The sequence below is a fragment of the Protopterus annectens genome, chromosome 1.part2, assembly GCF_019279795.1.
Source record: "Protopterus annectens isolate FY-2018-M chromosome 1.part2, PAN1.0, whole genome shotgun sequence".
In the NCBI taxonomy this organism is placed as follows: Eukaryota; Metazoa; Chordata; order Ceratodontiformes; family Protopteridae; genus Protopterus; species Protopterus annectens.
The window spans coordinates 64,902,214-64,908,688 of record NC_056727.1 but is presented as its reverse complement, the minus strand read 5'-3'; the positions used below and the strand labels follow the sequence as shown (position 1 = coordinate 64,908,688).

The 6,475-nt window shown below is 37.0% G+C and overlaps 1 protein-coding gene across 3 annotated transcripts in view; it reads left to right on the top strand.

Annotated features, from left to right (window-relative positions):
• Positions 1-768: 768 nt before the first annotated feature.
• The window catches only part of VRK2 (VRK serine/threonine kinase 2), a 1,303,788-nt gene continuing 1,298,081 nt past the window's right edge, over positions 769-6,475 (top strand). For 2 of the 3 annotated variants that reach the window (XM_044054930.1, XM_044054917.1), the window contains exon 1: positions 769-834. The gene's annotated coding sequence lies outside the window, so the exon portion shown is untranslated. The remainder of the gene's footprint in view (positions 835-6,475) is intronic. The other variant, XM_044054923.1, reaches the window with a different exon arrangement.

The following is a 6,475-nucleotide window of genomic DNA, read 5'->3' as shown; positions in this document are numbered from 1 at the left end:
TCTGCATCTCTGATGTAGTCCTCTCTCTGTACAGCCACTCATTTATAGAGCATTATAAGAAAGGCATATTTTCCAGAATTTGTTTTGGCAGCAAAATACTACAAGTTATTCTGGTCTAGGCTTGATGGCCTGTTTGTGTTTCTTCTTCTTCTCCCTAAATTGTTATAGTGACTCTTTCCCAATTTAAGAGTTCTGCAAGATATGCCCTGAATAAGACCAGATGCTTATGTGAAATACTCCGAAAATGCATCTTTTGAGAGTGTTTTTTCAGTGGATCCATAGTGTAACCTCTCCCAATTTCCCCTGCCGCCTTTTCTGAGTCTTGACATAATAATAGTAACTGAGTGTTCTATGCAAATATGCAGTCTGTTTCTTACAGCAGATGGCAAGTTTGAATGCTAAAAACAAGAAGAAATTAGAGATGCTTTCATATCTTACCTTGTACCTCAACATCTGAGCAGTTATTACTTTGATGGTAGTACTAGTTAGGACTGCTGTAAATAAGATGCTGAATACTGATGGCAGTGGTGGGCACTTGCCCCATAACAAGGATATACTGCAAGTGACATCTCAGTTGTCCAAGATTATGATGAAGGTTCCTCATATTTAAGCTGCCAGAAGCATTAGAAGAGATTACTTTTGTTTACAGAATGGGCATTAAACTTGTACTGAAGCACAAACAAAGTAACGAGTGATAGCACGTTGTTTTGCCATATTATTTGTTTTGTAAACTATTCTTGTAAACTCTTCTTTGTTTTCTTTAGGAGTACTATGAAAATGGACCTTTGTTCACTGAACTCAAGTTTTACCAAAGAGCTGCAAAACCAGAAGACTGTGAGTAACTGAATCAACAGCCTACTTTGAACCATGTTTTTAATTTTAATTAATAATCATCTTCTTCCCTGAGGAAAAACATAGCTGCCATATCTTAAATACGGATAGTATTGTACACTTGCCAGACATTCTGTTAACATAGTGTAGGTTGAAGTTACTTATGTCCACGTAATAATGTCTTCTTAGAGCTGCTGCTGATGGCCTTCTGTAGTGGTCTTGTGTCAGGATTCCTTCTGAGATTCCAGTTTTGGCACAGAATTCTTAGAATTTCTAGCACCTTTGGTTAAGTGTCATGGGAGACATAGCTTAGTCATTAAATCCGAGTGATGCCTCCAGATCTATCTGCAGTTTAACTGCTACTGACGCTCTAGATGTCAAATATTGCTTGTTCATATTTGCATCAATAATTGCAAAACCATGCATTGTATATAAGGTTTTAAAAGATTTTATCTTAAAGCGTACACAGTGGAGTCTGAATGGAGAGATAAGTCAGCAAGTAAAGGAGATTATTACTGCCGAAATTGAATACACCCTCAAGTCTTAGTGAGTACCTTTGCAAGGTGGACCCTGTTTTTCACCAAATCTTACCAAGACGCTACTGATATAGACTGTATTTATATAGCATATCTCATGTACAGAAGTAGGTAAAAACGTAAAAAAGATAGCTGGGTGCACAAGACCCAGGATAAAAAAGTGCTCAGTCCTGGTAGGCACATTGGTGCCAGGACTGGAAAAGATGATGATGTAGAATCCTCAAAATATAGAAACATTCCTACAATGGGGCCAGGCCAGGGGGAGGATGGCCCTCCTGTTAAATAAGGAAGTAGTCCACAAAAATCACAAAAACTGATAGGCCAAAGAAGAGCCATAAAGATGATAAGGTGGACTATTGAGGATAAGAAAGAAATTATGTGTTATTACTATTATGCAAAATGCCCAGAATTTCCAGACACAACATGTACCAAATGATTGAGAGATATTAGAGGAAAGAAAAATACTTCCACAAGAAAAACTGTCAGAAGCTGCAAATAAACATCTGTATTCATTAATACAACAGATTTGTGAAAAACAGTATATAGATCAAGAAACTTTGATCTTTTTGGAAAAATAAGCATCTGAGGAAGTGCAAAAATATAAACAACAAAACCTACAGATTTTAGTACAAAAAAGAAATATGGACATGGGAGAGAGATTTGATATGGTGCAATATTTATGCAAAGGAGAAAGCCAAATTAATCAGTATAAAGAAGGCAGCCCCAAAGATATTCAAAGAGAAATACAGGCAAAATCATCCAGATATGGAAAATTTCACAATAAAAATAATGTCACGAAGAGGGAATATAGAAAAGAAGATTAGTAAAATAAGAAGTTAAAGTTATGGTGTGCCTGCAAAGTGAAGGATTTGGAGTAGAAGGTCTATATCACAGCATGATGTAGTGAGTTCCCAAACTAAGGAGAAGAAGGAAGATCAGGAGACATCTGAAGAAGAAATATGGACATGGGAAAGAAAGAGATTTAATATGGTGTAATATTTATGCAAATGAGAAAGCAAAACTAACCATTACAAAAAGAGCAGCACCAAAGATATTTGAATTAGAATGCAGGCAAATTAATCCAGACATGGAAAACTTTACAATACAAAAAATAAAAAGACAAAGAAGAAAAGTAGAAAAGGACATTAGTAATGTTTGTCTTTTCAGCTTTTCCCGGTTAGGGGTCGCCACAGCGGAACTCTGGTCCGCTAATGATTGGCAGTCGATTTTTATGGTGCCGAGTTGCCAGCCCGACACCCAACCTTCAGCGAAGGCATGCCCATTCTTGCATGTCTTTCGAAGGCCACTCGACCGCAGGGAGGACAGGCAGACTCAACACAGAAGGCACTCCAGTCGAGAATTGAACAGGAGAACCTCTTGCTATGAGGTAACAACGCTACCACTGTACCACCGCAGATATCATGAAAAGGACCCCTTAATTTGGATATCCGTTGCTCTATCCTGTTATGGTGCTTTCTGAATTAGATTTTCTACACTGAATCCTTCACTTCATAGGTACTCTATAACCTCAGTTTCTATTTCTTTAACTCCTCCATTAGAAAAGGACATTAGTAATGGAGAAGTTAAAGAAATAGAAACTGAGGTTATAGAGTACCTATGAAGTGAAGGATTCAGTGTAGAAAATCTAATTCAGAAAGCACCACAACAGGATAGAGCAACAGATATCCAAATTAAGTGGAAACCAGTGGAACAGGAAGCAATTGGTCAGGAGCCATATGAAAATATTTTGGAGTCTTCCACAGGAAACCAGTATAAACATTCATTTGAAGATGGACAGCAAGGGAAGGAACAGGAGACTGTGGAAACTCTGCAGTCAATGATGAGTGATAGGCTTGCACAAGGTGAAATTGAGGAAAATGTGCCACAGGAAGATGCCATAGAACATTCTATAGAATGCCCGCAGAAAATGGAAAACAAAAAATGTGCCCTCAGTTTAGAAGAAAATGAGCTAAGAGATGAATTTCTTGATGTAATAGACATAGATATATTAAGATCGATGAAGGAAATAGACTGCAGAAGGTCAATAAAACCCAGAAAGTCGGAAGTTTGATAAAACAAATGAACACCGTAATTAGGACTGCTCATACCATGTGATGTAACAGACGTAAACATTATATATTACTGTACAGCTAAATTAATAACTGATAAAGTTCTACCACAAGAACACAGGGTGGTGTGGGAAAGGAAGGGGAGAAATCGAAGACCATCATAGAAGTATCGAACAGAGAAAACTATAAAGCAATTAAGACAAGAAGTGTAACTGTTAGAAAAATATAGAAGAGGGAACAGATCAACAAAAATACTAAGAATAATAGACATGATAAAAGCAATGTGCAATATTAGAACAGACCAGGATCTATCATGCACTATTGCAAATAAACTAAAAATCTCAGCACAGGCAGATAAATATGAAGGAAAAGTACAAAATAAGCAATTTATTGATGACCCAAAAAAGTTTTAGAGAGAATTAGGAAACGAGGTAAAAGGAATTGAAAGACTGCCAAAAAAATAAGAAATAGATACATTTTTGAGAATTATCTATGAAGATCCTGTGAAACATAACAAAGATGATAAATGGATAGAAGAAGTAAAAGAAAGAATAAGAAGTTTAAACGTACAGGATATGAAATGGGATGAAGTAACAGCCAGAGACATTGAAATAAATTTAAGAAAAGCCTCTAATTGGAAAACCCTAGGCCCAGATGCAGTACCTAACTTTTGGTCAAAAGTATTAACATCTTTGAACGAAGATTTAGCCATGAGTAAGAACTATTTATATGTGTACCCCGAGCAGACACCAACCTGGTTAACAACAGGGAAAACACTGATCCTACTTGGCTACCCTAAAAATTATAGACTAATAGCTTGCCTTCCGGACGATGTATAAACTATACATGGGATCTGATGCCGACAGAGTTTATAGTCATTTAAAAGAAAATTCAGTTATGGCAGTAGAACAAAAGGGCAATAAAAGAAAGTCATATGGAACAAAAAGATCATTTGTTGTTAAAATAGTAGTGGAGAACTGTGAAAAGGGGAAGAATCTAAGTATGGTATGGATTGACTACAAAAAAGCACTTGATAGTATCCCACATTTATGGATAAGAGTGCTTAAAAGTGTATACCATACACCCTAAACTGATCAAATACATTAGTGACCATGAAACAGTGGCTGACCACTTTAAAATTAAGCCATGATAAAGGATAAATTATTATCCTAGGTATAAAAATTCAGTGGGGGATATTCCAGGGTGACTTTTTTTGTCACTGCTGCTATTCTGTCTTGGCCATAACCCATTAAGCTGTCTACTTAACATCTTAGGCTATGGCTATAATTTGGCTCCTAGAAAACAACTTCTCTTTGTTGATGATTTAAAACTGTATAGCTCATCAGTTGAGGAACTGAAAGTACAACTGCAAGTTGTCAAAACTTTTTCAGATGATATAAGAATGTCATTTGGTCTTGATAAATGTGCCGAAACAACCTTTAAAGCAGGAAAACTGCAACACCAGGAAAACATCAGTTTGGGGACAAGAATGTGATATAAAATAATTTGAGCAAGAGAGAGTGTATAAATATATGGGAATTGATGAAGGATTAACAAGAGAACATGAACAAATGTGAATAAAACTCGTAAGGAATACTTTAGAAGACGTAAATTAATCATGAAAACAGCATTGACATCTAGGAACAAAATACAAGCTCTAAACCAATTTGCTCTTCCTGTCCTAACTTACACTTGTGATTGACTGGCCCCAAAACCTGTTGGATAGATTAGATAGGAAAACAAGAAAGATGCTTCATGCTCACCAAATTATTTATCAAAATCAATGCATACCAAGACTGTATATTCCTCATTCCATAGGAGGGATGGGCCTCCTTGAAAATGATTACATGTATAGATCTGCAACCGTGGGACTTCACACATATCTTCTGACCTCACAAGACCCAAACGTAGTGAAAGTTTTGAAACATGAGGAGAATAAATCAAAGATGACTTCCCTGCTTAATCTAGCAGAAGCATATTGGCATCAAGCAGGAATGGAAATCAAACCAGAAGTAGATAAAAATCAGCTAGTAAATGAATGTGCCAAAAAAAACCAAAAGAAATAATATAGGGTCTATATTAAATCAGCGAACGCTTAAAAAAGTGAACGCTGATTTATCGACCCCATGTAAGCGAAAGCTTACAATCCTGAACACTTAGAACACCGATTTTTTTTCCCATGGAAAAAAAAAATCTCTGTTCCAAAAAAGAAAAAGAAAAAAAACTTTAAAACATTACATAAAGTGGGGGGCTTCACCCCCCCTGACATGGGGGGCTTTGCCCCCCACACCCCCCTACTTAAATATAACAACTCGAGATCACACTACAGTGACGAAAACGCCAAAATAATGAAGGCGGCCAAGCAATTTCTTTTCCAGGGAAAGAATTCGCTTATATGCTATTTTGCACGTTCAAGTTCAGTCAAGATGCATTCGAAAGAATGCGTTTTCGATCATATAACAGGGAACCAGAATGTAAGGTGAAGGACCAGATGAGAAGGCAAGAAGTGTGGAAACTGCATAAATATACTTGCAAGTATAGAAAACTTCTGAAAGAACCTCATGTTGATCAGGAACGAATGCAGGAATGGTTAAGGAGAGGTGGATTCAAACCTAAAGATGTAAGGTTAATATTGGCGGCCCAAGATAGTGGGCTGTGTACATGCTGGTTTACAAAGTCCATTGAACATGTGGGAGAAACAGACAAGTGTAATTTTTGTAAAACCGAATTGGAAACAGTCCGACACCTCATTGCTGGTTATGACATACTAATGGCAGAAGGACTGTATACCGAAAGACATAATAATATGGCACGACTGTTGCACTGGGGATTGTGCAAACGTTATGGTATTGAAGTGGCTGAAAAACACTGGAAACATGAGGGACAAAGCATCATAGAAAATGATGGTTTATATCACATGGGCACACCCATTACCAGCAGTTCAAAAGATAGTTGCTAGAAAACAGGATGTAGTGGTCCATGAAAAGAAGACAAAAGTAGCATTGATCATTGAAATCGCCACATCCATTGACTGCAGTG